Source organism: Bos javanicus, chromosome 17 (genome assembly GCF_032452875.1).
Source record: "Bos javanicus breed banteng chromosome 17, ARS-OSU_banteng_1.0, whole genome shotgun sequence".
Lineage (NCBI taxonomy): Eukaryota > Metazoa > Chordata > Mammalia > Artiodactyla > Bovidae > Bos > Bos javanicus.
The window spans coordinates 51,703,206-51,720,690 of NC_083884.1; positions in this window are offsets into that span (position 1 = coordinate 51,703,206).

A 17,485-nucleotide genomic window follows, 5' to 3' on the forward strand; every position below is an offset into this window, starting at 1 on the left:
TGAGTGAATATCTGTGCTTCCTTCTGTGGACTTCTCACTGCATTGTCTTCTTTTGTTGTGGAGCATGGGCTCTAGGTGCTTGGACCTCAGTAGGTATAGCACATGGGTTTAGTTGCTCCATGGCATGTGAAATCTTCCCGGACCAGGGGTCAAACCCGTGTCTCCTGCATTGGCAGGCGGATTCTTAGTTGCTCCACTGTACCACCAGGGAAGTCTTATTCTTGATTATTGAGTCATTTCTCTTATTTCTTATTCTACAGGCAGCCTGGGGCTTCCCTTGTAGCTCAGTTGGTGAACAATCTGCCTGCAGTGCAGAAGACCCAGGTTTGATCCCTCAGTTGGAAAGATCTCCTGGAGAAGGAAATGGCAACCCACTCCAGTATCCTTGCCTGGAAAATCTCATGGACACAGGAGCCTGGTGGGCTGCAGGCCATGGTATCGCAAAGAGTTGGGCACGACTGAACAACTAACACTTACTGTACCTGGGGCATGATTTCTATGCAATTCCAGGAGGGAGCAGACAGCCGGGTCTGTGTTTTGATCACTCAAGGCTTCTCTCTTAACCCCCTAGTCTCACTAGTGGATGCCGTCCTACAGCTTTTCTCTTCCCCCTCCTCTTCACCTCATGGCCCCACAGTGGATGTCTGTGGCCCTCCTGTCTAGGTCCTCTTCTTTTGGAAGAAAATTTCTCCCTCTCATGTCCCACTGAGGAACCACCCCTCCATTATTATCCACCCATGTGGTTTGAGTGAGTCAAACTCTGTCCCATCACCACAGCCATTGGGTCAGGGATGGTCATGTGGTGCAGCCATGTGATTCAGGCTGGTCCAATGAGAACTCTCCCCGGGACTTTTGTTGAAACCACTTGGGGAAAAGATCTCTATTTCCATTGAGTTGTCGTGCCGGTGGGATGTAACTGAACCTGTCTGGGAAAGAAATCAGCCTAGAGAAAAGAAGCACCGGGAAGGAGAGACAAGTGATGACATTATTAGCACCCCTGAATCCAGCCATGCCTGAAATCCACCCTAGACTTTTCAGTTACATGAAACTAGAAATCTGAGAGTTGGATGTCTGTCTCTGGCTATGCAAATGCCCTGATCATGACATTATCATGATTCCCTTTCCCCATCCCCCAGCCTGCAGTGCAGAAGACCCAGGTTCATTTCTGGTTGCAGCAGACTTTGCTAAGGTTTGGAGAGCAAGGAAGAGGTCTGGCAGCACTATGCTGTTCAGACTCCATTTTCTCTTAAGACTCCCTGCTTTTCTGTTTTCAAGTGCTTTCCTTCTCTGACTCCCCAGGAAACTCTATTATCTAAACATTCTTATGCAGCCTCCTACCAAGGTCAAGCTCCAAACCTTCATCATTTTGTCCTAAGAAGGAAATGGCCATCCATACTTTCCCCATACCCCAGCCTCACAGTCACAGACAAGTGAGCTTTGGCCTTTGCCATATCCACTTTCCCTTCCTTTAGTGAGTAGGTTAACAGCACCAAAAAATCTAAACTCAAGTCCCAAACCCTCTGTTCAGTGGCTGTGTGACCTTAGGCTGTGGCCTTAGGCGATTCTATAACCTGGTCTGTAGAAGGGGAATATGGATAATGGACTTTACTTAGGGTTGCTCAGAGGATTAATTAAGTGAATTTACAGAAAACACTCTGAGCTGTGCCTAGCATATAGCGATTGACTAGCATATAGCTATTGCTCTATAAGCATTTGTTATATTATTATTAAGAGGGGATGGTGCAGGAATCAAATATTTTGTATCCCCTCCCACAGGAGGCAGAAGTAGTTACCCATGTGTTTTAAAGTATTCATTCTCCTAAGCTTAGTGCACCTGGAGGACTTTGAAAAAAAAATGTTTCCTGCCCAAATAGAAAGGAGGAAGCAGGGGTTAGGAAACCTTCAGCATGGGTGGAGGGGTGGGATTGGACTTAATTTCTGGGTAGGAATGAGAAGCTATTTCTAGTTTTTTAATAGGGAGATGAGGTGTCTCGAGGGTCTGGTGTCTGGGGTGGTATGCAGTGGTGCCACATTCTTGCTATATGTTAAGGGCTCCACCCACCCCACTCCAGGGCTGGATAATAAAAGGAGCAGGCGCCCTGTGTGAGCTAAGCTGCCTACTAGCTGACATGGAGATGAAAAAAGGACCCAATCAAGCTAACAGCCCTTCCTGGCTGCCCTGCAATGATTGCACTTTGTGCTGAGCTGGGGAAAATATTGGCCAGTTAAGCTTTCATGCTCTCTGGGGAGCAGCTGCAAGAGGAGGGCCGACTGCTGGGTCAGACTGGAGACAGTTTGAGCTGCTGTGGGCTGTGGAGAGGAGAGTTTTATTCCAGGCAAGCCCAATGCCCTTCTGTGTTGGAAGTAACCTCACACTCATGTTCATGGAGACAGCAGGCAGTGCCCCATTTTACAGATGGGGAAACTGAGGCTCAAAATGAGAAGTCAGCCACCCAAGTTCAGACAGCTGGAAGGTTTCAAATGTAGACAAGGTCTGTCTGACTCCAAATTCCATGTAATTTTTGTTATTCAGGTGGCCTCACAGATCTGGTAGGAACAAGATGGAGGAGGTGGTATGGGGGTGGAGAAGCCAATTTGGGAAGCAGACCAGAGAGGGCTGAATCTGGGGACTTTGCATGTGAGCGTGAGGGCAATGTAGATACAGGCAGTTGGAGGAAAAAGTGCATGCTTCTTGGTTCAGCCTCTTTCTTGGTTTTTCAGAATTCTCTGATATCCCAGATCATCTCCACAGCTGTGAAATATCCACTCACTTCTTCATTCGACATAAACCATAAACATATATCTAACTGAGCACCTAATACAGAGCAGGTCCCATGTTAAACTCTAGGAAATCTAGCAGAGGACAAGATAGACAAAAATCTGATGCTTCGTGGAGGATATATTCTAGTAGAGAATCCAAAAAGGTAGAGAGATCCAAAAAGGAAAATGGTTAACCAAGAAGGGACAAACAAAGGTAAGTTAAAAGCAGAGTGTCAGGCAGTTAGGCAGGGGGGATAGGACTGAAACTCTCGGCATGGGCAGGGAGGAGCTGCTTTCTAAAAGCTGATCTCAGAAGGCTTCTTGGAGGAGGTGATGTTTAAATTGGGATCGGTGTGTTGGGAAAAAGTCAAGGACTGGGTGTCTGCAGGTTGAGACTGGATGAGCTGACCTCTGACACCCTTCTTCACCTTCACCTGAAGAGAGATTGAACAGAAATCCCTCTGAAGATGGCAACCACCAGTGATGTCTTGACTGCAACTTCCTGAGAGACCCTGGACCAGAATCACCCTCAGTCACTTCTAGATTTTTGACCCACAGAAACTGAAGTAATATTTAATTGTTGTTTAAAGCTGCTAAGTTTAGGGGCATTCTGTTGTGAGCAACAGATCACTAATACAAGGGTCATCTTGGATGAAGTTTTGCGTTTTGAGGGTGAGGGGAAAAAAAAAAACTTTCCTAGAAACTTGCCTGCCATTGGCCAGATTACGTCACGTGACATGAGCAGCCCAATCCCTGGCCAGGGGCATGAACATCTTGGACCAATCAGGACTCAGGCTCTGGGACTGAGGCTGGGTGTGACTCTCTAGTACTACTGAGGATGCAGATGCTGGAACAAAGACTCAGAAAAGGACTTAGAAACAATTCCTCTAGTTCTCTAAAGCCTCCCATGGTTTAACCTCCAAGATACTCTTTCCAATGACCATTTATTTTTTAGTCCCTAAATTGTGTCCAACTCTTTTGAGACCCCATGGACTGTAGCCCACCAGGTTCCTCTGTCCATGGGATTTCCCAGGCAAGAATGCTGGAGTGGGTAGCCATTTCCTTCTCCAGGGGATCTTACCGACCCAGGGATCAAACCCTCCTCTCCTGCATTGGCAGGTGGATTCTTTACCACGGAGCCGCCTGGGAAGCCCACAATGACCATTTATGGAGCACCAATTGTTATGTCTGCTTTTTTACCCATACCAAGTTCTGGCTCCACAGTTTTCTCCCAATCTGTTTTCTTTTCTCTTAGCCTTTGAACATGCCCATCCCATTATTTGACATGCCTTTCATGCCCAAGTTCCCAGTTAGTTCCCAGTTAAAATCTCACCCTTCCTTCAAGGAGGACCCCAGACTCCATTTCATCTTAGAAGCCTTCCACGTGCTCTCTTCCTGCCACCAGATTCATCGGATATGGGTGATTTAATCAATTACTGTCACCATCCAGAGTTATTTCATCATTTATTGATTTGTTTATAGTCTATTTCTCCTCTCCCAGCCCTATTAGAATGAAAGGTCTTATTACTTCTTTATTGCTTAGCAGCGTTGGTTCAGGGGTCTGGGCACTTGGGCTAGGATCCTGGCTCCTCCAGTTATTAGCTGTGTGACCTAGGGCAAGCTGCTTAACCTTTCTGTGCCTCGTTTTCCTCACCTTCAAGATAAAGATGATAATAGTACTTTCATCAGAGGGATGTGATGAGGTTTCAATGAAGCTTGTGTATCCAAATGCTTGGCAGTGAATACGTTGTCATTAAAGGATTAATTAATTAAGCAGAGCCCTCTCCCCTCCCCTGTTGGAGGCTGACTCCATTTGCTGTGGCCTGGGGCTCAGCAAGGAGATGTCTCCTCTCTCTTTCTCCCTATCTCCCTGCCTCCCCCTTGCCCTCCCTCTTGCCGCAGCTGGCAGCCACCCTGGCCTTGAGCCAAAGGGTGAATTCCAAGCCCTGTGCACTGACCAGCCCTGCCAGTGATGCTAACAGCCAGCCCCTGAGCCCCTGAGCCCCTGGCAGGAGACAGGCTTCCTTGACTGTGTGCTCCTTTCCAGACAGGGTGTTTGGCAGGAGCCTTCTTCCTCAGGCAGCTCTGCACAAAAAGCCTTCCAAGATCTCACCCAAGGGTGCACGTGCTCCCAGGCTGGGGGAGCATGAAATCACGTCAAGCTCAATAGACATCAGGCCCCAGTTTCTCTCAGCTTCTTCTTTCCATTCATTGCTGCTCTGGGATATCACTCTTGGGGACAGGACTCTAGGTATTTAATAATAGTGATGATAATAATAACTCTGTCTGTTGAGAGTTCCCCAGGTACCAGCCTCCATGCCAAGTGGATTATTCCACTGAACTGGCACAGCAACCCTGTGAGTGAGTCCTAGTATCATCCCCACTTTACAGATGAGAACCCTGAGGCACTGAGGGCGAGGTACTAGTCCCGAGGGGACAGGAGGGAACAGAGGCCTGGAGTCTGATGAGTTGGAGAAACTCTTAAGGGGTGGAGTGATCTCTGCTGAGAACAGGGAGACCCTGGGCTTGAGGTCCGACTGGCCTGGGTGAATCTGCTGCCTACCCACTGGGCAAGTTCTTAAGGCCCAGTACCTCAGTGTCCTTGTCTGTAGAATGGAGCTGAATATGGCCTCCCTCCTAGGATGTAAGAGTGTTGGGGGAAAATAACCTGGAGCCTATGATACACATGCAATACAGTACATGCTCAGTAAATGGCATGTCTGCAGGAGAGTTTAATTTATGTCAAATATCTTCAGGAAGAAGCTTACCACTGTCCCTCACTCTTTCTAAGATGCTGGCTTTTAAAAAGTAGTTACTTTCAAGTGGGATTAAGAGAGAGATGGAAAGGGAGAAAAGAATATTAGATGTGATTTTTAGCTGCAAGTAAAGAAAACCTAGCTCAGTGATGTGAACAAACAGGGTTTAATTTTCCCATACAAAAAGATGTCTGAAGGGTAGGAAAGTCAATTCCAAAGCTCAGGCTATTCCAGGTCACTGTGCTTCTCTTGACCTGTCCCTCAGCTCACAAAGTGGTTGCCATGATTCCAGGCATCACATCCACTTCCAAGGCAGGAATAAAGGGCACAGGGGCATCTTCTACCTTTGCTCTTTTTATTAGGGAAAGCAAAGCCATTCCCACAGTTATTACAGTTGGCCTCTGCCTCCATCTCATTGGCCAGAACTTTAAAGAATCCTGGGAAAGTAAATAGTCTTTCTGGACCTGGTGGTTGATAGAGGGATGGAGAAAAGGCTGGGAATGGTTGATAGGTCAATCATGGTGTCTGTCACAGACAGTCCATTTATTTTAAGTATCTTTAGACCTGATACAGTCACATAATGCTCCATAGGATTAAGAGCACAAATCATCGAGGCAGGTCTGGGTTCAAATTCCAGCTTGACCATTTTCTAGCTGTTTGACATTGAGCAAGTTACTTAATCTCTTTGTACCCCAGATTCCTTATCTGTGAAAGGATGATCATATAAGCACCTGTCTTGTTGGTCATTATCTGAGTTAAATGTTGATTCGTGCAAAGTGCTTAGATAGTGTCCAGCCCATACAAAACTCTTAAAAAAAAAGTTACTTGGCTGCACCAGGTCTTAGTTGGGGCACACAGGATGTTTAGTTGCAGCATGTGATCTCTTATTTGTGCATGCAGGATCTAGTTCCCTGACCAGGGATTGAACCCTGGGAGTACAGAGTCTTAGTCTCTGGACCCCCAGGGAAGTCCCACAAAGTTCTTTATAGGTGTTAACTATTATCCTTCTGTTTCTTGTTCCAGTCCCCATCAAGGCTGAAAACTAACATAGGTCACATTATCCTGGTTTTTATATAACTCATTACGGACTAACATATGCACCAAAAATATATTCAGTAGGACAATGGAGATCAAGCCAACCCCACAAGGCAAACTGTAGTGTTCTGAGATTATCTTGTGAATTCCCTTATATAAATAAAACCAGGAGATCGAAATGCTCAGCCTTTTCCCCATCTACAAACCGGCCAGTTTCCTCCTCCTCTATGGAGGGCACAGGGCTGCAGAGAATATTACTTAGAATAGAAAAGGCATTCCAGAATCCAGTGCTAATAGAATTACTCCAAAAGCATTTCTCCCCTGTTTGAAGTTAACTCCCTCCAAATGATGATAAACTCTCCCTGCCGCTGGCTGGTCCTTCCAGTGCTGAGGAGGCCAGAGGATTCTTCAATGGAGTACATTTCAGCCCCCAGCTGGGGTCCTGGTTTTCTGCATCCTCCGGGTGCTAACAGCACCAGTTTGGTCCCTGGCAAGAGGCAATCACTGGGAGGCATGTAGAAACTGGCTGAAGGCTGTCCTGGGTAAGGAAATGGCCACCCTGCTGTCCCCTGACCTCCTGGGGTCCTCCTTATGAGCTTTCAAAAACAAAAGCCACAGGGAGAAGGCAATGCAGCGTTCACAGGTACTGGAGGAAGATGCTGAAATGTTTGGTTCATTGAAGCTGGATGAGACCCAAATCCTGGAGGGAGTTCTGCAGATTTTGACACTTGGAACAATAAATACTCTGGTTTTCACTGGGTGAGTCACTCTTGGGAGACAGAGAACCCATGTTGTTGGCAGTTTCGTTTTGACTTTATGACAGCTTATGCCTTTCACTCTCCCTCTCTTTGGTGGTGGTGGTTTAGTCGCTAAGTCTTGTCCGACTCTTGGGACCCCATGGACTGTAGCCTGCCAGGCTCCTCTGTCCATGGAATTTCTCAGGAAGAACACTGGAGCGGGTTGCTACTTCCTTCTCCAGGGGATCTTCCTGACCCAGGGATCGAACTGAAGTCTCCTGTGTCTCCTGTGTTGCAGGCAGATTCTTTACCTGCTGAGCCATCAGGGAAGCCCACTCTTTAGGCTAGTCCCCTGAAAGCACCCAGTGTCTGAAGTGGAAAGAGGCTTGGTTTCTCTTGATCTGCTCAGGGGAGACTCTGAGTAGGACTTTGGAGATGCAGACAAACTGTGATGTGATGTGATGAGGGTTGCTTTGTGAATTACCAGGCATTGTTGTTCAGCAAATGAGTCACCACACTTTGAAGGCTTGACCTGCTGGAGCCCTTAGACATGTAGCTTATCAGCAAAAGGGATGTTTCATCCTTCTTTGGGGCTAGGAAATTCTGGCTCATGGAGCATTTACTTTCTCTACCAACATCATCTCTCAGACTTAGCCTAGAGTCTATGGATGACAGGGAAACTCAGACCTTCTCCTGCCCAGTAAGTACAGATCTTATTGATTTTCCCCTGAAGTGCTCACTGTATCGCATATTTACTATAGTTCACATTCAAATAAATTATGCACTGAGAATTTAAGATGATTACAAATGGACCATTTTGAACCAAACAATATTAATAGTCCTATGCTGTGTATCGGGAGCTTGGGATACAACAGAGACATTAAAAAAGATGGGGTGACCTCTGTGTGTCTGCCATGGATTGATGTTCCAGACATGGAAGTATTACATGAGAAAAGCAAGTCAAAGAACAATATGGAACAGAAAAGGGGAAAAAAAGTTAAAAACCAAACCAAGAACTTTTCTGCCAAGAGGTGGTATGACATAGAGATCAAAGCGAGGATCAAAGCCAGACAGACCGTCTGAGTTCACTGCTGCCCACCATTGGCTAGCTGAGTCCCTCTCTGAGCCTCACTTTCTCCATCTGTAAAATGGGAGTAAAAATATAACAACCCTAGAGGATTTGCTAGGGGCTCCATACAAGAACATGTTAAATAAAAGAATCCAGGCCTTCCCAAGGGCACCCATCACCTTTGAATGTGGTTTTCATCTTTGCCCTAGGGGTTGGAATCTGGAGAGTGATGATCTGCTTTGCACCAAACTTTAGAAATATTGGCATTTTTTCATTGTCAGCACATGTGGATTACATGTGTAATTTTTTTTAACTTTTTGTCTAATATTGGAGTACAGCCAATTAACAATGCTGTGATAGTTTCAGCCGGACAGCAAAGGGACTCAGCCGTACATATACATGTATCCATTCTCCCCCAAACTCCCCTCCCATCCAGGCTGCCACATAACAGTGAGCAGAGTTCCCTGTGCTAAATAGTAGGTCCTTGTTGGAGAAGGCAATGGCACCCCACTCCAGTACTCTTGCCTGGAAAATCCCATGGATGGAAGAGCCTGGTAGGCTGCAGTCCATGGGGTCGCTGAGAGTCGGACACGACTGAGCGACTTCACTTTCACTTTTCACTTTCATGCTTTGGAGAAGGAAATGGCAGTTGGTTATCCATTTTAAATGCAACAATATATACATGTTGATCCCACCATTGGCTAGCTGTGTCCCTCTCTGAACCTCACTTTCTCCATCTGTAAGATGGGGGTAAGAATATAACAGCTCTAGAGGACTAGACTCCCTAACTATCCCTTCCCACCTAAACTTCCCCCCTGGCTAACATGAGTTCCTTCTCCAAGTCTGTGAGTCTGTTTTGTAAATAAGTTAGTTTGTATCATTTCTTTTTATATTCTGCATATAAGGGATGTCATATGACATTTCTCTTTGTCTGACTTACCTCACCCAGTATAACAAACTCTAGGTCCATCCATGTTGCTGCAAATGGCACGATTTCATCCTTTTTAATGGCTGAGTAATATTCCTTTGTGTGTGTATACACACACACACACACTACATCTTTATTCATCTGCAGTATGTGTGTGATATCTGCAGCATGCCCTCATCTTAATTCAACTTGATCTGCACAGATCCTATTTCCAAATAAAGTCACCTTCACAAGTGGACATGAATTTTGTGTGTGTGTGGGGTGGGGGGCGGTGGTGGATAAGACACTATTCAACCCAGAATGGAGACTCCAGGCAATTACCTTGGGACCTGGTGTGTATAAACCTGTGCTACCCAGGCCGTGAGCTGAGGAGCTCAGGGTTCAAATCCCTGCTTCACTACTCACTGGCTGTGTGACATTTGGTACATTACTTAACCTCTCTGGGTCCCATGTGAGGATGATAATGGCACCTACTTCTACCTTATAGGGTTGTTGAGGATTAAATGAGAGAGTGCGCTGAAGATCCTGGAGTTGCCTCAAGCCCGCAGCAAGCTCTGCTCCAGCGTTCACCATCCTCACTGTTGGGAGGACCTGGGAGGGATGCAGACACAGCATTGCTGCTGCTGCTGCTAAGTCGCTTCAGTCGTGTCCGACTCTGTGTGACCCCATAGACGGCAGCCCACCAGGCTCCCCCATCCCTGGGATTCTCCAGGCAAGAATACTTGAGTGGGTTGCCATTTCCTTCTCCAGTGCATGAAAGTGAGAAGCATTAAATAACCCTCAATGGCGTGAAAGTCACTCCCTTTTTACTGCTTTCCACTGTGTTCTAGAAATTTTTCATTGTCAGTACATGTAGATTACATGTGTAAATTTTTAACATGGGGAGGGAAAGAAAAAGAAAGTGAGTAATGCTAATTTTAAAGGGCTATTATACAGGAAGTTTTAAAGACCTCTTGACCCAGTGAAGGGCCTTCCAGCAGTCTGTGGGCCGGGAGCGGGCACAGGGGTGCTCAGCTGTGGTCAGGTCTGTGGGTGGAAAAGGCGAGGGGGACACTGGATGCTTATCAGGGGTGGGGGTGGCGAGTGGTGCTTTCCTCTTGAGAAGGCCCTCATACGTTACCTGACAGCTTTTGTCCTTTAGCAAAGCAGGTTCCTTCCTGCCCAGCGATGGGTTGAGATTAAACGCCTGGTTGACAAACAAAAGGAACAGCTTCATCTGGAAAATTCCACCTCAGGGTGAGGCTTGTCAGGCCTTGAGTGCAGGGGCCTGGGGTTGCCTGAGTGTTCCCTGAGAGGTCCACTGGATTCGGGTGGAAAAGGGGTTCATTCAGTCAAGTAGCAAATTTTTCCTGAGCACCCACTATGTGCTGCCACTGTTCTAGGCACTGAGGATGTGGCCAGCGGATAAATAAATGCCTGTGAGAATACCACACTCCAGCTGTGTGTTCTATCAAGACAATAAAGTAGTTTGATGGGATAGAATATGACTGAGTATTGGCTGGGTGGGGGGAGGGGTCATGGAGGTGCAGGAGGGGGCGGTGCGTGTTGAGTGGCGGGGAATGCTTCTCCAAGGACGTGACATTTGCACAGAAATCTGAATAAAATAAGAGAGCCAGGGGACTTCCCTGGTGGTCCAGTGGCTAAGACTCTGTACTCCCAATGCTGGGGGCCTGGGTTCGATCCCTGATCAGGGAACTAGGACCTTGCATACCACAGGGTGTGGCCAAAAATAAAAATAAAATTTTAAAAGTAGGCATTCCTGTTATTAAAAAGAGAAAGAGAGAGAGAGAGAATCAGACATGGGCATCTGGAGAAAAGCATTCTGGCCGAGGACACAGCGAATGCAAAGGCCCTGAGGTTGAAGGCGGTTTGGCATGTTTTGGAAAGAGCTTGGAGGGAAGTGTAGTTGGAACCCAGTGGTTTGGGGGGGAAATGGTGGGAATGAGGCCAGTGAAGTGAGTAAGACCAGACCACGCTGGGCCTTGTGGGTCATGGTGAGGAATGTGGATTTGGGAATTTATTTCCTTGTTCACTTAACGTATGTGGTTTTCAAATACCAGTTAGGTGCTCAGGGTACACTTCTGGATGTTTTCAGTTTATCTGTGAAGTTAAACAGACTTTTATCTTCTCACACAGTAGAGGCTGGGGCAAAGCCCACTGGTTTCCCAACCACAGTTGAGAACAGAGGAGCGGAACTGAGGACCCGCGCTGGATGGGGTGAGGTGAACAAGGCACTCGGTGCCAAGTTGAAAGCGGTGCGCCCTTCTTGACCACCCCTGAGAACAAAGGAAAGCTTTCGCTGCCTCACTTGCCTCATTCTCATCCGGGAGACTGCTGAGGATTTTCAGGCCTGGTTTCTACAGACTCAGGAGGTCCCCGAAGCATCTCGGCCCATAGCAGTTGAGGGAGTAAAGATGGTCCCCTTGAGGCCCCCTTGGACCAGCGACCTTCAAGAAGCTTCCAGCCAGCTGGCCAGCTGTCCCTCCTTCAGCCCTGTCGTCTCCCTAGACGTAAGCACGTGTGTCCCATTCACCTGTGTGGCATATGTGAGCAGTGCCACCCCCATGTCCAGTCGTGTCCTCCATAAACATGTGTTGAAGTCCTAATGCCCAGAACCTGTGAATGTCATTTGACTTGGAAATGAAGTTTTTACAAATGTAATCAAGTTGAGATGGGATCATTCAGGGGGACTTCCCTAGTGGTCCAGTGGTTAGGACTCCACACTCCCAATGCAGGGGGCCAGCCAGGGTTCCATCCCTGGTCAGGGAACTAGATCCCACGTGTTGCAACTAAAGATCCTGCATGATGTAAGGAAGATTGAAGATCCTGTGTGCCGCAACTAAGACTCAGCACAGCCAAATAAATATTTTTAAATTAAGATGGGGTTGTTCAGAGTCCTGGCTTCCCAGAGGTAAGAATCTGCATGCCAATGCAGGAGATGCAAGAGATGCAGGTTCGATCCATGGGTGGGGAAGATCCCCTGGAGGAGGAAATGGCAACCCACTCTCCAGTATTCTTGCCTGGAGAATCCCATGGACAGAGGAGCCTCGTGGGCTATAGTCCATGGGGTCGCAAAAAGTTGGACACAATTGAGCAGATTCAGGGTCCTAATCCAATATGATTAGTGTCCTTAAGAAGAGGAGAGATACAGAGGGAGAAAGTCACGGAAGGATGGAGGCAGAGATGGGAGGGATTAGTCACAGCCGATGAACACTGGGTTTCAGGAAGCTGGAAGAAGCCAGGCAGGAACCTCCACGGGAGCCTTTGGAGAGACTGCAGCCTTGCCAAGACCTTGATGTCCGACTCAGGGTCTCCAGAACTGTTATTCTAAGCCGAGACTTTGGGGAACTCTATTGTGGCAGCCCAGGATGCCAACTGGTGGCATTTTAACAGGTATGGGTGCTAAGATCCTAAGAGGTGGCAAGACCTGCCCGCCACCTCACAGCTGGTCAAGATCACAGTCAGGACTTGAACTCAGGCTGCTTTAGTTCAATCTGGTGCAGTTCCCATATCCCCACCCCACCTGTCCCTTCACCTGTCTCCAGGGCTAAGGCGTTTTACATGTACGCAGACCCTCCTGGGAATTTGGTCAAGTGTGGGTCCTGGTTTGGTTGGTCTGGGGTGAAGGATGGGAGGAGTGTCCAGGCTCTGCTCCCATGTGAGGCTGCTGCTGCTGCTGGTCTGTGGACAGTGCTTTGAGTAGCAAAGACCCAGAGGATGACTTAACTGCCAGCCCAGACACCGTCCTATGTCACTCATGGAGCATCATTTTGTTCCATATTCATCCCTCGGAGACAATGACTCAGTCCAGCGTGGGATGAATCCCAATTAGTTTAACCAGAGGTCAAGAAACTGGTTTTCTGTAGAGTAAAATAACAATTCTTTTGGGCTGTGTGGGCCAGACTGTTTCTATTGCTACTATCTACCTTTGTAGCATCAGTTCAGTTCAGTCACTCAGTCATGTGCAACTCTTTGTAATCCCATGGACTGCAGCATGCCAGGCTTCCTTGTTCATCACCAACTTCGGGATCTTGCTCAAACACATGTCCATCAAGCTGTTGATGCCATCCATCCATCTCATTCTCTGTCATCCCCTTCTCCTCCCGCCTTCAATCTTTCCTAGCATCAGAGTCTTTTCCAATGAATCAGTTCTTCACATCAGATGGCCAAAGTATTGGAGTTTCAGCTTCAGCATCAGTCCTTCAAATTAATATTCAGGATTGATTTCCTTTAGGATTGACTGGTTGGATCTCCTTGCAGTCCAAGGGACTCTCAAGAGTCTTCTCCAACACCACAGTTCAAAAGCATCAATTCTTCGGCACTCAGCTTTCTTTATGGTCCAACTCTCTCATCCATACCTGACTAATGGAAAAACCATAGCTTTAACTAGACAGACCTTTGTCAGCAAAGTAATGTCTCTGCTTTTTAATATGCTATCTAGGTTGGTCATAGCTTTTCTTCCAAGGAGCAAACATCTTTTAATTTCATGGCTGCAGTCACCATCTGCAGTGATTTTGGAGCCCAAGAAAATAAAGTCTGTCACTGTTTCCATTGTTTCCCCATCTATTTGCCGTGAAGTGATGGGACCGGATGCCATGATCTTCATTTTTTGAATGTTGAGTTTTAAGCCAGCTTTTTTCTCCTCTTTCACTTTCATCAAGAGGCTCTTTAGTTCCTCTTCACTTTCTGCCAAAGTGTGGTGTCATCTGCATATCTGAGGTTATTGATATTTCTCCCAGAAATCTTAATTCCCAATCGTGCTTCATCCGTCCTTGTGTTTCGCATGATGTGCTCTGCATATAAGTTAAATAAGCAGGGTGACAACATACAGCCTTGACAGACTCCTTTCCCAATTTGGAACCCATCTGTTGTTCCATGTCCAGTTCTAACTATTGCTTCTTGACCTGCATACAGATTTCTCAGGAGGCAGGTCAGGTGGTCTGGTATTTCCATCTCTTGAAGAATTTTCCACAGTTTGTTGTGATTCATGCAGTCAAAGGCTTTGGCGTAGTCAATAAAGCAGAAGTAGATGTTTTTCTGGAACTCTCTTGCTTTTTCCATGATCCAATGGATGTTGGCAATTTGATCTCTGCTTTTTCTAAATCCAGCTTGAACATCTGGGAGTTCCTGGTTCACATACTGTTGAAGCCTCACTTGGAGAATTTTGAGTATTACTTTGCTAGCATGTGAGATGCGTACAATTGTGCAGTAGTTTGAACATTCTTTGGCATTGCCTTTCTTTGGGATTGGGATGAAAACAGATCTTTTCCAGTCCTGTGGCCACTGCTGAGTTTTCCAAATTTATTGGCATATTCAGTGCAGCACTTTCACAGCATCAACTTTCAGGATTTGAACTAGCTCAACTGAAATTCCATCACCTCCACTAGCTTTGTTCATCGTGATGATTCCTAAGGCCCATTTGATTTCGCATTCCAGGATGTGTGGCTCTAGTTAAGTAATCACACCATCATGGTTATCTGGGTCATTAAGATCTCTTCTGTATAGTTTTTCTGTGTATTCTTGCCACCTCTTCATACTATCTTCTGCTTCTGTTAGGTCCACACCATTTCTGTCCTTTATTGTGCCCATCTTTGCATGAAATAAGAGTAAGTCAAGTCTCCCCATAAAGCCCCTACTCGAGTCCCCCTCCCATATCTCATTAGTTACAGTTGGGTTACATGACCCAACCTACAATTTTTTTTTTTTTTTACTCTTTGTAGCATAAAAGTGGCCATATGTTAAAAATATTGGGCATGGTTGTGCACCAATACTCTTTTATTATAGAAGCAGGCTTGAGGCCAGATTTTGCCAATGGGCCATAATGTATAGACCCCTTGTCTAAGCCAATCATGGTTCTTATGTCACTTTGTTGGGTTGGGTCATGTAACCCAACTCTAGCCAATGAGATATGGGAGGGGGGCTTTAGCAGGGGCTTTATGGGGGGATCTTGACTTGGTCTTAAAAAAGAGAAACACAAAAAAGAGCTCACTGGCTCATCTTGGATTGTCCTTTATCCTATTGAGATGTGATGGCTGGATTCTGGGCAGCGGTTCTGGGACCTTGAATGGCATGATCTATATTGAGGATGGCAAAAAAGAGATGAGAGGGAAAGAGCTGGGTCCTGATGCTACCACTGAGTTGAATCAACCAACTTAGGAGATGGGCGGGTCATGGTGGAGAGGTCTGACAGAATGTGGTCCACTGGAGAAGGGAATGGCAAACCACTTCAGTATTCTTGCCTTGAGAACCCTGTGAACAGTATGAAAAGGCAAAATGATAGGATACTGAAAGAGGAACTCCCCAGGTCAGTAGGGGCCCAATATGCCACTGGAGATCAGTGGAGAAATAACTCCAGAAAGAATGAAGGGATGGAGCCAAAGCAAAAACAATACCCAATTGTGGATGTGACTGGTGATAGAAGCAAGGTCTGATGCTGTAAAGAGCAATATTGCATAGGAACCTGGAATATTAAGTCCATGAATCAAGGCAAATTGGAAGTGGTCAAACAGGAGATGGCAAGAGTGAACGTTGACATTCTAGGAATCACCAAACTGAAATGGACTGGAATGGCTGAATTTAACTCAGATGACCATTATATCTACTACTGTGGGCAGGAATCCCTTAGAAGAAATGGAATAGCCATCATGGTCAACAAAAGAGTCCGAAATGCAGTACTTGGATGCAATCTCAAAAACGACAGAATGATCTCTGTTCGTTTCCAAGGCAAACCATTCAATATCACAGTAATCCAAGTCTATGCCCCAACCAGTAACGCTGAAGAAGCCAAAGTTGAATGGTTCTATGAAGACCTACAAGACCTTTTAGAACTAACACCCAAAAAAGATGTCCTTTTCTTTCATTATAGCGGACTGGAATGCAAAAGTAGGAAGTCAAGAAACACCTGGAGTAAACAGGCAAATTTGGCCTTGGAATACGGAATGAAGCAAGGCAAAGACTAATAGAGTTTTGCCAAGAAAATGCACTGGTCATAGCAAACACCCTCTTCCAATGACACAAGAGAAGACTCTACATACAGACATCACCAGATGGTCAACACCGAAATCAGTTTGATTATATTCTTTGCAGCCAAAAATGGAGAAGCTCTATACAGTCAGCAAAAACAAGACTGGGAGCTGACTGTGGCTCAGATCACGAGCTCCTTATTGCCAAATTCAAACTTAAATTGAATAAAGTAGGGAAAACCACAAGACCATTCAGGAATGATCTAAATCAGATCCCTTATGATTATACAGTGGAAGTGAGAAATAGATTTAAGGGACTAGATCTGATAGACAGAGTGCCTGATGAACTATGGACGGAGGTTCGTGACATTGTACAGGAGACAGGGATCAAGACCATCCCCATGGAAAAGAAATGCAAAAAAGCAAAATGGCTGTCTGGGGAGGCCTTACAAATAGCTGTGAAAAGAAGAGAAGTGAAAAGCAAAGGAGAAAAGAAAAGACATAAATATCTGAATGCAGAGTTCCAAAGAATAGCAAGAAGAGATAAGAAAGCCTTCCTCAGCGACCAATGCAAAGAAATAGAGGAAAACAATAGAATGGGAAAGACTCGAGATCTCTTCAAGAAAATTAGAGATACCAAGGGAACATTTCATGCAAAGATGGGCTCGATAAAGGACAGAAATGGTATGGACTTAACATAAGCAGAAGATAGTAAGAAGAGGTGGCAAGAATACACAGAAGAACTGTACAAAAAAGATCTTCATGACCAAGATAATCACGATGGTGTGATCACTGACCTAGAGCAAGACATCCTGGAATGTGAAGTCAAGTGGGCCTTAGAAAGCATCACTACGAACAAAGCTAGTGGAGGTGATGGAATTCCAGTTGAGCTAGTTCAAGTTCAAATCCTGAAAGATGATGCTGTGAAAGTGTTGCACTCAATATGCCAGCAAATTTGGAAAACTCAGCAGTGGCCACAGGACTGGAAAAGGTCAGTTTTCATTCCAATCCCAAAGAAAGACAATGCTAAAGAATGCTCAAACTACTGCACAATTGCACTCATCTCACACGCTAGTAAAGTGATGCTCAAAATTCTCCAAGCCAGGCTTCAGTAGTACGTGAACTGTGAATTTCCAGATGTTCAAACTGGTTTTAGAAAAGGCAGAGGAACCAGAGATCAAATGCCAACATCTGCTGGATCATGGAAAAAGCAAGAGAGTTCCAGAAAAACATCTATT